Consider the following 19,641-nt stretch of genomic DNA (forward strand, 5'->3'; position numbering starts at 1 on the left):
CGGGATTCAATCCTCTGCTTTTGACGTCGGCATATATGTCTTAACTGTTGTTATTGACATGGCACTGCAGTCGCTTCTGGGACAATAATCCTGTCAACGAACTGTTCATATTAACCCAATCTCTGCCCGTTACACCCTTCTCTGCTGCTGTGGACATTACACTATATTCGTCTGACCATGAATCCACATTCTTTATTTCACTGACACCACTATAACTACACAGTAGTTTTCATTTCCCTTTTTAGATTTTTCTAGCTTCCCTACCACATTAAGAATTCTTACATTGCACTCTCCACCCCCTAAGATGTTTTGTTGATTACTAAAGACTTTTCTAAGGATCACCTTCCACGGAAACCCATCGTGGAACGTTCCTAGGCAAGGTAAACGGTATGCTTCCCTAGATCTCTTCCACCCTCTACGCCAAAGTCTTTGGTAATACCTAATACAGCGAGACCGCCAGCCATTGCTGATGATTTAGTTCAAAACTTAAGCAGGGACTGGGATCGTTCCCGCGACCCATAATGCACTGACTATTATTCGAGTGAACTTCCTTATACTATGGCAACACTACCTTTCATTCCGTCTCCTACAGTCGTGTTCCGATCAGCAACGAATAACAGATGTGATGTGGGCAGGTAAAATTTTGCTGTGGTAGTTGATGTTGGCTTATATTCAATATCCCAATTCTTCACATCAAAGATAAGGTAACCGACATTTCATAATCCCACCACAAGGGATGACTTAGCAAGTATTCTAGCTCTTCTTATTCATAAAAAATTCGCTATCTGCTTCTTGTTGGTACTACCTGACACTCTTACAAGCAAAATTCAATACCATGTTGCATTTGGGAAAAATCTGAACCACTACCTTTTTCCAACAACGTAACTTTTCCCTAAAACATTTGTCCTTAAGCAATTTTTTTTCTCGCAGCTACGCTTCCTTCTCTCTTGGGTTCTGAATCAGTCGTGATGTTTTCTACTCCCATCTCTTCATTACCTATGTTTCTGCTATGCTTCTCTTTCTCTTCATTTCCAATCCCTTCCCCCACGGTCAATGGCGGCAGTGCAGTCAGTTTAAAGCTACCTGACTTTGACATACTTTCTTTGTTTTAATTTTCAAGAAGTAATATAAACACTGTTTACTCAGCTTTAATTACGCTTTGTTTTCCACTTGTTATGCTACAGCTAACTCTAAGTCTTTATCTCATATTAAATGTAAGTCTTTTTATAACATCTGTGTTATTATGCGAATGTAAAATAAATCGAATACCTGGTTACATGTAAGAGGGAGCGTGATAATCCGAATCTTGCAAGGATACATAAACAAGCAGATCTGTCACTGCGTTGCTCATAATAACACACCCTTCTATCTACATGTTTATTGACAACGACGCCAAACCTTGTTACACCAGTCAATGATTCTGTTGGTATTACTCTATACTCAACCGATCACAAGTCTCTGGTTTTCCATTCCATTAATGCCCTGTCTGTATAAACTTAGCACCGATGGTACAGTACCACTGCGCTCGAGTCGATAATAAGGCTGCGGAATATTTTCGTTTAATAAAAGGCACTGAAAACAGCAGCAGCTACTAAGATACATAAATATATTGTTTTTCCGCTCTGCTTTTAATTATTGCAGTATATTATCTCCTTTTGTGACCATACTGTACTACCGTACAAATGGCTCTGAGCACTATGGGACTTAAATACTGAGGTCATCAGCCCCCTAGAACTTAGAACTACTTAAACCTAACTAACCTAAGGACATCACGCACATCCATGTCCGAGGCAGGATTCGAACCTGCGACCGTAGCGGTCACGCGGTTCCAGACTGTAGCGCCCAGAACCGCTCGGCAACTAAGGGCCGGCTACTACTGTACACATTCATATAAAACGAACCTTCATATTAATCACTACTTGCCGAGGAGAGTACAAACAACGTTGGAAATGTACTGTTATAGACTCCCCACGCCATGTTTGTATTACGCAGTAGGTTTATGGTTAAATATTGATACATGAGTATCAGATTGATCTTGCTGTGGACGGAGAGTGAGTTGAGTTCTGTCGGAGAGGTATTGAGTTCTGTACTAAGTTGTACGTTAATGTGTGCAAGGAGTTCTAAGAAGGCGGATGAAGAATTACGCCAGTGTTGTCCATAGAATTATTTGGATGCAAGTACTCAAAGACCAATAAATTTCTTCAACGCTACATTATGGGTGAGACAAAAGTTCAGTCCTATGCCTGCTCATTTCAACAGCTAGTCATAAAGGTTCCATATTTATGGGACAGTCGTGACAGGGAGAGGGCAGTACGAGCATGCAGTGAAAGGTCGATCGCATTTCTCTGCGCCACTATAAGAACGAGGCCTTCCATATATGTTCACACCTTGCACAGGTGGCAGGTAACCTGATTTTTTTTTGTTCGCTTCATTTTTTCGGGGACATCGATAAAAGGAACGATCATTTATTTAGAGGTTTGAAATTGGCGTAATTACTATAGAAGTAGTGTAGGAAGGACATTTCAGTAGTTTGTTATCTTTTACCTGATGCAGTCTGTTGAACTCTAGACTCTAGCCGAGTATGCAGGCTTTTGGGAACATCAGCGAAGGCCGGCCCGTAGCTGAGAAGTGCCTTCTGCCACTCCGACTTCCATCATCGTCCATCAATCAACTCCCCACCCTTCGGCGGATCCAGCATCGCTTTCACGACGAGTTTCTTTAGGATTCGCTTCATCAGCATTCGGTGGCGGAGCACTACTTCGGCGAGTCGATATCTCAGCGTCTGGACTGGAGTGGAGGCGCTTTGCGTTGCAGCTGGGCGAGGGGCGACCGAGAGGAAGAACACACGTTAAATCTCAACCTTATCACTGCTGTGGACGAATTGCTTATAAAATTTAAACGAACATTTCATTTTAATGGTGCTTTAGACGAAAAAAGTGGAAGAAAATAGAGATTTAACTGACTGTGAGGATATCGGAATCATATCGCATATTTCCTGACAGAGATGTGCGAATTACTGCGGCGGCTTGTGTAAGTTATATGAAACCCCTGGCTTTTTGCATTTGATACCATTTATTGTACCATTTGCCAGTTTTTGAGCAACTGTAGACTCATCATCAGATGGAAGCGTCACAGAACCATTCATTATTTCTTGGCCCATGCGCTTCTAGATGGGATCGTCGTGGGTGTGGTAACCGTCGTGGTACACGTGAGATGTTAACCCGAAAGCCTACAGACACACACACACACACACACACACACACACACACACACACACACACACAGTATTTAGCTGCTCTTGGTTTCATGATAAAAGAAATACTGCAGCAGTTCTGTGTGACATTGATTTGACAATTCCGTAAGTTTCCGGAGGTATATATCAGCAGATGTGTACGCACAAGCTACCTACTCCCCTAAACCGAAATCTGGTGGTTTGTGGTTGTGGACCTAGCGCTCGATAGCGTCCGACATGAATTCCATCGCATTCAGATAGGCCGAAGGCGGTGGCCAAGAAATCAGCCTGAGGTTACTATCATGCTCCATAAAGCACTGCAGCACGATTTTGTCCTCGTATCGCGGTCAGTTACCATGCTGGAAGTCGCCATCACCATCGAGGAAGATATCAGACCTGAAGGAAGCAGGTGGTCCGCTTTAATGTTCACGCAGTCCTCAACTGTCACGGTGCCTTTGGTTACTACTACACGTTCTATGGAAATGGAGGTGAATATCTGCTGTAGCAAATACTGACCCTATTGGCCTGTGTCTGGAACTCGATGCTTGAATGCAGCAGCCTTCGTGCGGATAACGGCGTATCACGACACGACGATCTATCTGGTGTATAAAGACAAGTGATTCATCCATCTAGGTACGATGTTTCTGTTGATTCACGGGCCATTTTGGATGGTCCATGCCCTCTGCGATAGTAACTGCTGCCAGCCATGAGTGCCACACACTTCTACGTCTGCATTCTTGTTGCTTCTGTGTCTGTTTTATCTTAGTGCCTGAAGGGTTCCACAGTTACCTGCACACTTCTGATTGCCAACCAAGCCCTTCGTACTGTGTCTATTAAGCGAGACGAGAGCATCTGCGAGAAAACTCCCTGCGTGTTTGCTCTACGGCGTTCGAACTTCCCCTCGTCGTGAGCTGCTGGCGCTGTGAGTCTGCGAAAGCAGACACTAGATTATTGTTATTACTTTTAAGCTTTTGATACAGAAGGTTGAAAGACATGTCAAATTTTCCCGTCGATTTTGACTTGGGCCACCGCACACACACTTAGAAAACAAAAATCTTCACTCCCTAATAGCAATACTAACACTTCATTCCCTAATGTGAGGTTTTGTGGGGATATTACGTTTTCAGCTGTGCCCTAGCGACTCAAGTTCAGTCGACTATTTACACAAATGGTTTCCCTTGATAAAGAGATACAAGACAGGCACAAATAAAGTAAGATCAAAACCCGTGAACAGTGCCTGAGATTCACAAATCCAACTGAACGTGGCGTTAACGTCTTGGGTGTACATACGTCATATGCAAAGTAAACGTGTAACCAGGACGTGTGAAAATCAAAAATAAACCGTACACACTAATATTGTTCATCACAGAGATATATGTTAGAAACAAAAATAAAATACACAAACAAAACACATGGAGTTAAAACAGGCGAAAAAATGAAGCTTGCACCGCAATAATACTGTATTCATCAAAGAATTATATGTCACAACTGTCGGCATGATGAACACACACTACACCTAGAATTAAGACATGCGATGCGAAACTTAGCTTTACACTGCAATGATGTTTATCACAGAGTTAAGTGTTTCAAAGGGCAACACGAAAAACACACAATATGCTTAGAATTAAGACAAGTCACAAAAAAACTTTACGTTACCCTGTAGTAATGCTCATTAAAGAGCTCTATAAATTGCATAGAAAACGACTGTCAGTTCAAACAGTGACGTGAAACAATAAGTTTTTGATGACATATACTATTGGTCTGCCATGGGCCAAGCCAGATAGGGTGGGATGGGTAACACGTTAACGTTTTACGAACAGTGCTCTACGTTTCTCCTCAGAGAATTTGGTTCCCATCGAACGATATATGCATGACATCAACGTATGCAGTGCCTTCTTTTCTACCTCAGATCCTACTGTTATTATAAATAATATCATGTATGCATCACTAGTCTTTGGGAGGACTCCTTTTTATTTACTAAGATTCATAATGTCATTTCCGCAAGTGCGTGAACTGACTCCACTCAAATGTAACAAAAATAAAAAGTGCATGTACCAAACTTCGCATATGGGGGCGATCTTAGATTACCCTTTACTTCTAACATGTAAAATAATCTTCCACGCTAAAACGAGCTGCACGAATACATTCGAATGTAAACAAAAAAAGTGTGCTAGTACCTAACTTTTTATACCCGAATGATCTTAAATTACCCTTAAATTCTAATATGCACAATAGCCATGACATGCCTCAATCCACGTTTCATGCACTAATCTGCAACAATAAAATGCCTTCTCCGCGCGTCTCTACATGCTGAAATAGAAATCTCAACAAATATCCACCATCCTCGCAAGTATTATTGCATTGCTTTGATAACTAACTGAACACATAATATTCAGATTAAGTATAAACAAAAAAAAAAAGACAGTGAACTAGCAGGAACTGTATTCCAATCCCGCACTCTGGGAAATCTCATGTTATCAGATGCTGACGGCTCCTCTCAGCCTTGCGCACGGAACCAGTGCTTACAGACATATGTATTGTCCTTACTGTTATATGAGTTTGTTGATTGTTTATCTGTATTTCAGTTGTACTACTGCACAATTACTATATGACCGTGTGCTTGTGATCACCTAATTGTATGCGGAAAGGCTCTCCAGTACAGAATTATGTTGAGTAATTATGTCCTAGGTGTTGTACACGTTTGTACGTCCTATCCACACACTCGTACAGTACAATCATACAGTGAAAGGACACTTGATCTGAAATAACACTTTAGATTTATCCACAAAACAAATTTCATAATGTCGTTGCTAGTTCCTATTGGGACTATTAAAGCAATAAAGTCGTATCTAGATGAGGAAAACGTTAACCTACTGAAATTCAATGTGAAGAAAAATTCGAGCACTCCGATTTCATATTCATTTTGAAAAACCTTGTATAACAATTTATTACCGACCTTCTCCCTGTTACCGCAGTTACAATACTGGCCATTAAAATTGCTGCACCAAGAAGAAATGCACATGATAAACGGGTATTCATTGGACAAATATATTGTACTAGAACTGACATGTGATTACATTTACACGCAATTTGGGTGCATCTAATCTGAGAAATCAGTACGCAGAACAACCACCTCTGGCTGTAATAACGGCTATGATACGCCTGGGCATTGAGTCAAACAGAGCTTGGATGGCGTGTACAGGAACAGCTGCCCATGCAGCTTCAACACGATACCACAGTTCATCAAGACGTATTGTGACGAGCCAGTTGCTCGGGCACCATTGACCAGACGTTTTCAATTGGTGAGAGATCTGGAGAATGTGCTGGCCAGACCAGCAGTCGAACATTTTCTGTATCCAGAATGGCCCGTACAGGACCTGCAACATGCGTTCGTGCATTATCCTGCGAAATGTAGAGTTTCGCAAGGATCGAATGAAGGGTAGAGCCACGGGTCGTAACACATCTGAAATGCAACGTCCACTGTTCAAAGCGCCGTCAATGCGAACAAGAGGTAACCGAGACGTGTAACCAATGGCATCCCATACCATCACGCCGGGTGATACGTCAGTATGGCGATGACGAATACACGCTTCCAATGTGTGTTCACCGCGAAGTCGCCAAACACGGATGCGACCATCATGATGCTGTAAACAGAACCCAGGTTCGTTGTTGAGTACACCACCGCAGGCGCTGCTGTCTGTGATGCAGTGTGAAGGGTAACTGCAGCCATGGTCTCCGAGCTGATAATCCTTGCTGCTGCAAACGTCGTCGAACTGTTGGTGCAGATGGTTGTTGTCTTGCAAACGTCCCCATCTATTGACTCAGGGATCGAGACGTGGCTGCACGATCCGTTACAGCCATGCGGATAAAATGCCTGTCATCTCGACTGCTAGTGATACGAGGCCGTTGGGATCCAGCACGACGTTCCGTATTACCCTCCTGAACCCACCGATTGCTACCAGTCATTGGATCTCGACCAACGCGAGCAGCAATGTTGTGATACGATAAACCGCAATTGCGATAGGCTATAATCCGAACTTTATCAAAGTCGGTAACGTGATGGTATGCATGTCTCCTCCTTGTACGAGGCATCACAACAACGTTCACTAGGCAAAGCCGGTCAATTGCTGTTTGTGTATGAGAAATCGGTTGGAAACTTTCCTCATGTCAGCACGTTGTGGGTGTCGCCAGCGGCGGCAACCTTGTGTGAATGCTCTGAAAAGCTAATCATTTGCATATCACAGCATCTTCTTTCTGTCAGTTAAATTTCGCGTCTGTAGCACGTCATCTTCGTGGTGTAGCAATTTTAATGGCCAGTAGTGTAGAAGGTTTAGTTTCCTTGATGAATAAATTAGTACCTTCTAAAACTCGATTGCACGTTTGTCATTTCTGTAGTGGTGCCAGTACCTCCGAGTAACGGTGTAGGGCGGCCCTGGATAAGTGCTTTCTCGTGTCGGCGGTTTTCACATGTGCCGCTATAGGTGGCAGCGCAGCATATCGCGCGGCCCCCATGCGCTGCACGTGACGCGTATCGGCTGTGCTGCAAACAGCTACTGCGTGTTGCGTGACGTCTAGGCGTTAATGGTGGTATCGTAAATGCTGCAGCACAGTCCGCTAGATACAGCCAACGTGAATTATAAAAGCCGTATTAAATTTGAATGGCACTGCATACGTGGAGAAGGTATCACAGCGAAATTATGGTCTCGGTCGTTACATTCGAGGACATTGTATTTACTTATCACCTCCGCCTCATGTGACAAAAGGAAACCTGCCGCCTAGGATAGTGGAAGCTGTATTACCGGAAATGCTGTCCCGCAACACGGTACCGGGTGCCAGTCGCGGCGTTATCAAAATTTTAATTTTCAATGTTTTGCATAATTATTAGCCGAATTTCAAATTTTTAAAATGCTGTCATAATCTTCTCGTTAAGAGGTATAACCTTATGTTAAAAGCTAAACGCAGTAAAACAAGAATTACAGTTACCAAATCCGTGCTTGCCTTGAGGTAGTGTACCTAACGGCAGGCAAATACACGAACTTACCTTTTTTTGTGAATGAGAGCACTTAGCGAGCTCAAACGAAGTTTACAAATAATTTCAAACCTTTACGAAACCTTTCTGGCTGAAAGTTCCCCCCCCCCCCTCCTCCCCAAAATGACAAAAAGGGAAAATCATTTATGCATCTGTACTAGTGCAAACTCTATTAGCAACGTAGTTTCCAGACAGTGTCCACATATACCACTAAATGTTCTTGTAAAATGATATCACAGTATGTCACATAGATTGGAGACATGACGTCACAAACATTCTGATGCGTGAAAAACTAGATTTTACTTAAAACGGAGCGCATCAAATATTTCAGCATCAGGCATAAAGTTTTTCGGTGCATTACACATAGCCGTACTTATTTCTTGATTTCTTATTTTTTTTATTTCAGTTTATTGGCTTTCGGTTCTTGTCCATTCAGTCACCTTAGTAATGCAAGGGCGATACAAACGTGTGATGGAGACGTTGTCAGTTACGACGATACGCACGTGAGGGCCACATAACACACAATACCCGAGAGGAGAAACTCTCCTACACGCCCGAGAATCGATCCTGGGCCCCTTCGGCTATCAATCTGTCGCAGTGACCCCACCGCCACCGAGGCGCACGACACGCAGTTCAGAAGATATGACGCCATAAATGTTTAGATGGATGAAAAACTACCTTTTTCTTATAACTGAGCTCAGTAAAACTTCATCAGGCACGATGATTTAATTTCTTACTTCTCTACTAATAACTCGTTGCATACAGTATCTACGTACAAGGTGTTTCAAAAATGACCGGTATATTTGAAACGGCAATAAAAACTAAACGAGCAGCGATAGAAATACACCGTTTGTTGCAATATGCTTGGGACAACAGTACATTTTCAGGCAGACAAACTTTCGAAATTACAGTAGTTACAATTTTCAACAACAGATGGCGCTGCGATCTGGGAAAATCTATAGTACAATATTTTCCACATATCCACCATGCTTAGCAATAATATGGCGTAGTCTCTGAATGAAATTACCCGAAACCTTTGACAACGTGTCTGGCGGAATTGCTTCACATGCAGATGAGATGTACTGCTTCAGCTGTTCAATTGTTTCTGGATTCTGGCGGTACACCTGGTCTTTCAAGTGTCCCCACAGAAAGAAGTCACAGGGGTTCATGTCTGGCGAATAGGGAGGCCAATCCACGCCGCCTCCTGTATGTTTCGGATAGCCCAAAGCAATCACACGATCATCGAAATATTCATTCAGGAAATTAAAGACGTCGGCCGTGCGATGTGGCCGGGCACCATCTTGCATAAACCACGAGGTGTTCGCAGTGTCGTCTAAGGCAGTTTGTACCGCCACAACTTCACGAAGAATGTCCATATAGCGAGATGCAGTAATCGTTACGGATCTGAAAAATGGACCAATGATTCCTTTGGAAGAAATGGCTGCCCAGACCAGTACTTTTTGAGGATGCAGGGACGATGGGACTGCAACATGGGGCTTTTCGGTTCCCCATATGCTCCAGTTCTGTTTACTGACGAAGCCGTCCAGGTAAAAATAAGCTTCGTCAGTAAACCAAATGCTGCCCACATGCATATCGCCGTCATCAATCCTGTGCACTATATCGTTAGCGAATGTCTCTCGTGCAGCAATGGTAGCGGCGCTGAGGGGTTGCCGCGTTTGAATTTTGTATGGATAGAGGTGTAAACTCTGGCGCACGAGACGATACGTGGACGTTGGCGTCATTTGGACCGCAGCTGCAACACGGCGAACGGAAACGCGAGGCCGCTGTCGGATCACCTGCTGCACTAGCTGCGCGTTGCCCTCTGTGGTTGCCGTACGTGGTCGCCCTACCTTTCCAGCACGTTCATCCGTCACGTTCCCAGTCCGTTGAAATTTTTCAAACAGATCCTTTATTGTATCGTTTTTCGGTCCTTTGGTTACATTAAACCTCCGTTGAAAACTTCGTCTTGTTGCAACAACACTGTGTTCTAGGCGGTGGAATTCCAACACCAGAAAAATCCTCTGTTCTAAGGAATAAACCATGTTGTCCACAGCACACTTGCACGTTGTGAACAGCACACGCTTACAGCAGAAAGACGACGTACAGAATGGCGCACCCACAGACCTCGTTGTCTTCTATATCTTTCACATCACTTGCAGCGCCATCTGTTGTTGAAAATTGTAACTACTGTAATTTCGAAAGTTTGTCCTCCTGAAAATGTACTGTTGTCCCAAGCATATTGCAACAAACGGTGTATTTCTATCGCTGCTCGTTTAGCTTTTATTGCCGTTTCAAATATACCGGTCATTTTTGAAACACCCTGTATATTGCTTAATGTACTTGCAAATGTATGTCATTGTACGACATATAGTTCAATAGATGTGAAGCCATAAGTATTGAGATACATGAAAAACTAACCCAAGTCACATTCAATCAGTACTTCATGATGAGACTACTTAGCGACTTCCAGCAAACTGTAAGCACAATTTCAAACCATTCTTTAACTTTTTCTCGTTTACATGCTTGAAGGCAAATATTTAACACAAACTCGTCTGTACAATAACCTGACGGTTGAAGCTGTGTATGTAGATGTTAAATTCTTTAAAGAGTATTGGGTTTACTGGTGATACACTGTTTAGTCGCAGCGCTGTCTTTGCCAGCCAAACTAGACGTAATTCTGGCACGTCTAACCTTGCAATTACACACTACCTGAATAGCAGTGCCTTGAGCAATAAATCAGATCGAGGTAAAATACTGAGAGAAGTAGAAACAAATGTGGGATATTAGTAAAGGCCGCACGATGTATTAAACTTTTCTGTTATCACTGCAATGTTTCAAATGTCCAACGTCAACCTCATCCATAGCAGGACGAACTTTTTTCATTAGATATACCTGAGTCCATCCCCCCTCCCCTCTCCCTCAACAACTCCTTTTTTAAGAGCGATTTTTAAATGTTAGAATCAGTATCTGACACAGACTGCTGGCACTTGCCCACATCACGACGCAAGACTGGTTTACGCCCTGTCCTCAGTTCAGCTATACCGTATTCGAACAAGATGGTATCCATTGGTTTTGTAACTAGTCTGCTGACAATTGCTTATCTGTTATACCATGCTTTAAAATTTGGGTACTTGACGATTTTAGTGACTTAAGTAAACCACCGTACATATAACGACTCTGTGATAGTTAATCCCTGTTTCTTTACTGACACTGTCGATAAAACCAAGCCTGTTGGTAGCTATTAATATTTTGTAGCGTGTGAACTTTAGAATTACCTAATGAAGACAATTTTCGGTTAAAGCATTCGAATTATTTCTAAATACTACCTGTCCATTTCATCGGCAGTGTATCATCCGCAATACATGGCAAAGAACTTATGAGACCAACTGAATGGAAAGGATAATGCCTTGAAAAAATGAATGCTAACAAATGTAAAACATAGCTAATGGAATGCACCTGAATTAAATCAGGCGATGCAGATGGAATAAGACACTTAAGTAGCAGATGAGCTTCGCTGCTTAAACAGGAAAATAAATGACAGGTTGGTAGATGGAACCATCGTTGTAGAACAAAAACCGAACAAGTGTGGGTAGAACTCGCTGGGTTTTGACGAGTGTGTATGCAAGTATCAAAATATCTGACGTGAATGGCCGCATCTTCTGAATGGGTCTGAGGGAACCTTAACAATCAGTCGATTATTTTGATTTACATTGAGTTATTTCTGTTAGCTTGAATTTATTACAATGTCAAGAGACCGTAAATTTTTATTTTTTACATGAATTTCAACTGATCTCTATTATTTATTGAGGAAAAGGAGTCTCAGCAGACTGACAGACAGATGGACAGTAGATGGCAAAAATACTAATTACAAGGCACAATTACATATTACTAAATCTCGGATTTTTTTCCTTTATTGGTGCTGTGAAAATGTTTCTTGCCATGATTCTAGGTCAGTGGGATGTACCCTATAGGCTGTGACGAGTGAGTTCGCGAGTATCAAAATATGTGACATAAATGGCCGTGTCTTCTGTTTGCATTGATTGAGGAACTTAAATATTTTTACATTTACATCCTGAGAAAACGAGGTCTGAACAAACGGACAAACTGATGGGCAATAAAGTGATCCCATAAAGGTACCTTTCTTACCGACTGACGTATGGAATTCTACAAACAGGTGGATAAACAGAGAGAAGTACAGAAGCCAGGAACCATCAAAACCCGTGAGGCCAAGTTATCAACGTAGCAGCCTTTCTGGAAGCCAGCGGCGTTATTTCGAGTAAAACATTCGAACTTTCGAAATCTGTCTCTGCCGACTAAGCAGAACACCGTGTCAGTCCCGGGAGTCAGTGATTTCAACTCCTGATGGCGATGGCTGAGACAGTTAACGCAGGATCGAGAGTTTTATTCGAACTGACGCGACTTGTGAACGGAGAAGCTTTAATGGAAAGACTCCGGGAACACATCTTGAAAGCCACCATGTAGGATAAGGCTCGTAATTATCAAATGCAAAGGCGAGCATGCAACATATCCAACAGATACTGAAATACACGAGAAAAACCGTGTCTTTCATTTAAGATACCTTTAATCACTTTAGAGTTATACAGCATTTTGTACAGGACAAGGCAAATCCTGGTGACCACACAAACATACAAATTAAGCTCGACATATTGTGCAGCTGTTCGTGAGGTTGTCGTTATCCGCTTCACCTATCCTCAAGGACACGTACTGAAATGTGAGCACCGTCATAAACAGTCTGATGTACGGCTGACGACAGTTTCCTGCGAGACAATGGTAGTGCTGAGCATTTGACTCTCACTCAACTATACGCATTGTGTGATCTGTCTGGGTGGCAGTGGTTGGGATTATCTCTCCTGATACCACGGTAGTTTCAATGCATTCGGGCTCTACAGAGCTTTCACGTCAACAGTTAGGATGAAAACACAGTTATTATTCCGCAGTGAATAAAGTTTTTCTCAAATAAAAGTTGCCATTGTTTCTCTCGTGTAATTCACTATCTGTCTGATGTGTAAAATTGACCCCATTCCATCTGAGAGCCGGCCGAAGTGGCCGTGCGGTTCTGGCGCTGCAGTCTGGAACCGCGAGACCGCTACGGTCGCTGGTTCGAATCCTGACTCGGGCATGGATGTGTGTGATGTCCTTAGGTTAGTTAGGTTTAACTAGTTCTAAGTTCTAGGGGACTAATGACCTCAGAAGTTGAGTCCCATAGTGCTCAGAGCCAATTGAACCATTTGAACCATCTGAGATTTACAAGTTTCACTCAAGATGCCGGCTTTCTAAATGATCATCAAGTAGGCCCATCTCACACGGTTTGAATTTTAATTTGTGGTATCAGCAAGTTTTTGTTTTACTAGGGTTGCTCCACATGTATGGTCCATCAAGTAGAGGGGTCATAATATGCAGAACAGCAATGGGAAAGAATTAGTTTCTGAAAAACGTTGACGAGAAGAGACAGTTTGATAGGTGGCCTCTTGAAGCAGCAAGGAATCTTCAAATCGGTAAAGGACGGAAGTGTGGTGAGAAATGGTTGCAGAGCGATACCAGCATTTCACTACAGAAACCAGGTTAAAACTGAGGTAGGCTGCACCGGATAGACTAGTGTGGAAAGTAGCATTAAACGGTCTTCCGAGTGAATAACACAGTAAAAACGGATCAGAAACTTGAGACCATTAGGACTGAACATCGCTGTGTTGTTTGGGATGGACGAAGATGGTATGTACTCGTTTCCAACAAACAAGTGCTTATGCACATTTGAAAATTACAACATGTGTTACAGAACTGGTCGTAAACAAGGGAACTGTTGTAATGAAAGAAATGTCTACACCTTACAACTTTCTTTGCTGCGAGCTCAACATCTCATCATCATCGATATGGAGGAAACTAAACTGAAATCTCATCGATCGATGTACAAGGGAGTATTTAATAACAAAGAGACTAGGAAAGGGTTTACCAACATTTCAACTTCATATTGATAGGTCGTTGACGCAGATTATCAGATCAATAGACAACAGTGATCGCCAGCACAGTCCACAGTAGCATATGAGCTCAGCCCCACTTGAACCTGCATATTAATTGTGAGAACTGTAAATATTTCAGATGTGATGCTGCTCAAGAGTTGCAAGCATTAAGTGAATATGTAAGGTACGAAATGAATTATGGAAGTGAACAGTCAAGGACCAAATTCTCTGAAATAGAGTAAATGCTGCAAAAGACCATCCACTGTAACATTGACTAAACTACTTGATCGAGCAGAGATAAAATTCACTAAGATCACTAGTGTTACAGAGGGACTAAATGATATCAGTACCTGTTAGAGTACTTTTCTCGGATTACTCCTAAAGACTGGTTCAGGAACACGTATGGGCCTGAATCAAATTTTGTAAAGACACAAGACACTGTGGACGGTACATCTGTTGTGTCTAGACAAGACAGCCTAGACACAATGAGAGGAAGCCGAAAGGCACGCGCTTAAACTCACGCAGGCTGGCGTGAGGTCTGAAACAGGATACGTAATGAATGCTATAAAGAAAAGTACGTAGCTTCTGGAATACTTAACTTTAATCCACGTTTGTAGAACATCGCTCTTGATGATACATTAATAGAATCTCAATATCAATTGAATACGGCGCCTTGCTAGGTCGTAGCAAATGTAGCTGAAGGCTATGCTAACTATCGTCTCGGCAAATGAGAGCGTAGTTGTCAGTGAACCGTTCCTTGCAAAGTCGGCTATACAACTGGGGCGAGTGCTAGTACGTCTCACTAGACCTGCCGTTTTTGCGGCGCTCGGTCTGCCATCACGGACAGTGGCGACACGCGGGTCCGTCGTATACTAGCGGACCGCGGCCGATTTAAAAGCTACCCTAGCAAGTGTGGTGTCTGGCGGTGACACCACATTCCTCCCCAGCAAATCGGCGTACGGTTGTATTATAAGGCTTCCGCCCGCCGTGGGGTGGACCCCATGTTGACGTATGCGACGAGGTGGGGAGCCTAACAACAGGCGAGGCTGTGCCACCCGCACCCGGCCATTCGGTCCGAGGGGAGCTAGGGAACGCCTGAAAACCTAGTCCAGGGTGCACGCCAACATGCGGTGTATGCGCCCGTAGATAGTCAGGAGGGGCCGAAGGGTCGACCTCCATCGAGTCGGAGCACCCGACTGGCGAAGACGACAGATGGTCCAGAGCGGGCAAGAGTTCCATGGCTGAGGACAACTGGTCACGGGAAGTGATCGGCGGCGCGTGACCCAGGGGGGCGCCCGGCGGTTGCAGCGACGCGTCCACTGCGGGCGGCGCCGACGAGAGAACAGGCGGCGGCGGCGGCGCGTCGCCATGGGGCAAAATGGAAGGCAGCGTCGGTAACACCTGGGGATGAGGTGAGCCAGTAGATGGGTCCCCAGGGCGCTGACCGGACGGCACCGTCGCTGAAAGCAGACGGGGAGCGGCAGAACCCGTGCGACGACAGAGGCGCAGCTGATTGAGATGCCGACGCACCTCACCAGAGGCCCCCAAAACCAGATACATAGCGCGGCCGAGGCAGCGAAGAATGCGCCCTGCGAGCCATCGCCGTGAACCGCGATAGTTGCGATAGTATACAACGTCGCCGGGAGCAAAAGCAAGTGTCTGCCGCTGCACAGGAACCTGATGCGGCGGATGCAGCAAAGACATCAAGGTTCGATGAGGACGACCGTGGAGCAACTCAGCCGGCGAACGACCATCTCGGGGCTGAGAGCGATACGAAGACAAAAAGAGCAATAACGCGTCCTCCCGAGAATGCGACTCTTCCAACTTCAACATCTGTGACTTGAAAGTCCGGACCATACGTTCAGCGGCACCGTTGGACTGAGGCGAAAACGGCGCGGATGTCAGATGTTGAATACCATTGGCCTTGCAGAATGACTGAAATTCTGCGGACATGAATTGTGGGCCATTGTCGGAAACAATAGTCTGCGGAAGACCTTCAATGCAAAAGATAGCGGACAACGCTTGGATGGTGGCAGAAGACGTCGTGGAAGACATCCTGACAACAAAAGGAAAATTACTGAAGGAATCGACAACAACCAACCATCGAGCATTCCAGAATGGAACAGCAAAATCAATGTGTAAGCGTTGCCAAGGGGAAATGGCTGTCGGCCATGCAAAGAATTTCCGTGGTGGTGCGGATTATTGTTCGGCACACGCCATGCAGGAAGAGCACATATTCGTGATCGCAGCATCAATTCCGAACCAAGTACAGTGCTGAAGAGCAAGTTGTTTCGTTCTCACTATACCACAATGTCCTTGGTGGAGAAGCTTTAAGACAGAGGAGTGTAACGAACGTGTGACCACGACCCTGGACTGATCATTATCAGAATGCAACAGCAAAACACCACGTCGTACAAAAAGTCTCTCCTTGTGAGCAAAAAATCGGCGAACCAACGGATCCTCGATCCGTGACTTTGACAAAGGCCATTGCGTAGCAACAAAACGCAAAACGTTAGCAAGGACAGGGTCAGCAGCTGTGGCTGCAGCTACACGACGAAAATCAATCGGAAACGATTCGACCACGTCATCGGTTTCCGCATCAATGAACATGCAAGCTAGTTCGGAGGAATCGAATGCTCTATCCTCGGCAACAGGCAAACGGGACAACGGATCGGCGTTTCCGTGCTTAGCAGTGGACCGATACAAGATGTCGTAGCGGAACTGCGAGAGGAAAATAGACCAGCGAATGAATTTCTGCGCTGTACGTGGAGATACAGGCTTGTTCGGATGAAAAAGCGATGTCAAAGGTTTGTGGTCTGTGATGATGGTAAAGTGACGACCATATAAGAAATCATGAAACTTAGTAACACCAAACACGAGAGCCAAAGCTTCTTTCTCTATCTGTGAATAATTTCTTTGCGCTGACGAGAGCAATTTGGACGCAAAGACAATAGGGCGATCATGCGAGCCATCTTTGTGCGCAAGCACAGCACCGATCCCAAAATCCGATGCATCGACCATCAACAAAAGGGGCTTCTGGGGATCGAAAGGCGTAAGGCAAGTATTAGAAAGCAACGCCGATTTCAACTCGCGAAAGGCGCGTTCGCACTCCGTCGTCCAGACGAACGGAATACCTTTACGGCGTAAGCGATGAAGCGGAGCTGAAAAGGAAGAGGCATGGGGGATATAGCGATGGTAATAATTTATTTTACCCAGGACACTCTGTAGCTGCTTCAAATTCTGCGGCGAAGGCAAGTCTTGTATGGCACGGAGGTGCTCTGGACTGCGATGTATGCCTTGGGCATTGAGTACATGTCCCAGATATGGCAATTCACGAGCAAAAAACACACATTTGTCCTTCCGCAAGCGAAGACCATTTTGTCGCAAGACCTGAAATAATGTTCGGAGATTGACTAAATGTTGGTCTTCCGTCTTTCCGGAGATCACAATATCGTCCAGATAGTTTGCTGCAGTAGAGACCGACGCACAAACAGTTCGTAAATATTGCTGAAACAATGCAGGGGCGGATGCACACCCGAATGGCAGTCGTTTGAATCGGTACAAACCAAGATGCGTGTTAACCACCAATACGCGCTGGGATTCTTCGTCCACCGGTATTTGCAAGTACGCATCTGCTAGGTCCAACTTCGAAAAATATTTACCCGGGCACAGTTTGTCAAAAAGATCTTCCGGGCGGGGTAAAGGAAAAGTTGCTGTCACTAGTTGTGGATTCACTGTTGCCTTGAAGTCCACGCAAAGTCTCAATTTTCCCGAAGGTTTTTGCAAAATTACTAAGGGTGATGCCCAGAGAGAAGCCTGCACACGTTCAATGACACCTTGTGATTCCAAATCGTTTAACGTTCTTGCGACCTATCACGCAATGCGTGGGGAACATTGCGCGCTCTGAAAAATTTCGGTTGCGCGTTTACATTTAGTTCCAAATGTGCTTCATAGTTCTTAGCGCAACCAAGGCCCGGTGCAAAAATGTCTGCAAATTCTTCACATAGACGAGAAACACTGGCTGAAGGCACAGCCTGGTTCACTGATAGGACCTGATTGACTATAGACAAGTTAAACAACTGAAATAAATCTAAACAAAACAAGTTCACTACAGCAGAAGAACGAAGGACGTAAAAAGACACAAGTTTTGTTTGTCCCTTGTATGTAGCAAGAAGGCTGCACTGTCCTAACACAGGTATCTGCTGTCCTGAATATGCAGTTAGCTTAACAGTTGCGGCACGCAACAGAGGTTTGCCCAGCTGTTTGTACGTGTCGTGATTGATCAATGAAACTGCAGCTCCGGTATCGAGCTGGAACGGTATCACTTGTCCGTCAAAGTCCAAATCTACAAAAAGTTTATTGTCCTGCTGACGACAAGAGCGACTGTCTCGTGCAACGTGAACTGACACTGATACAGAATCACTTGCGACTTGACGGGATTTCAGTCGATGTCGACGCACACTTTTTGTGGGACGAACACAGTCACTGTTAGAGAGAGTGGCACTGGGCGGAGTGGCATTAACTACATGAATGTCCATGGGCGAATGTTCACGAGCCCGTGTATTCTTGGATCGATTCCGGCGCGAAGCAAAGGGCCTGGAATGGTTGTGAGTGTCCGATTTGAGCTTTTTCTGGCAAACACTTTGAACATGGCCCTCTTTATTACAGAAAAAGCAAACAGCCTGGCGTGACGGGCAATTCTCACGCGAATGTCGAGTAGCACACCGCGGGCATGATTTCACTGCATGTGCATGCTGGCGCGGGACACGTGGCGGAGGGCTAGGCGGCAGCTGCGCGGATGGGCACGAGGGCTGTTTACCATTCCGTGCAGCTCGCCTGGCGGGCCGGTTAATGTGACACACGGCTGGCGAAGTTGCAAATGACTCCTGAGCGAAGTCAAGTGTGTCTTGCCGATCCAATATGTCTATCACTTGTTGAAGGGAGGGATTGACTAGTTTCAAAATTTGCTCCCGTATACGAACATCAGAAACGTTCTGTGCAATTGCATCACGCACCATAGTATCTGAATAAGGGAGTCCACATTCACACTCAAAAGCACAATCCCGAGTAAGGCCCTGCAAAGTTGCAACCCACTCCCTATTAGTTTGACCGGCCGTACGTTTTGCACGAAAGAAAGTATACCTTTTTGCAACGACATTGACTGACTCTTTGAAATAGGCATCCAATGCAGACAAAATTTCTTCGTAGGACAGAGTTGCTACGTCGCGTCGGGGAAACAATTTCACTATCACACGGTAGGTGGACACACCGACACAAGAAAGGAGATGAGGCTGCCGCTCGTTACTTTGAATTCTGTAGGCGGCGAGATGGAATCCAAATTGGCGTGACCACTCCGTCCAGCTGTCCACTTCCGGATCGAAAGGCCGAAAAGGTGGTGCAACTGC

Source organism: Schistocerca cancellata, chromosome 5 (assembly GCF_023864275.1).
Source record: "Schistocerca cancellata isolate TAMUIC-IGC-003103 chromosome 5, iqSchCanc2.1, whole genome shotgun sequence".
NCBI lineage: Eukaryota > Metazoa > Arthropoda > Insecta > Orthoptera > Acrididae > Schistocerca > Schistocerca cancellata.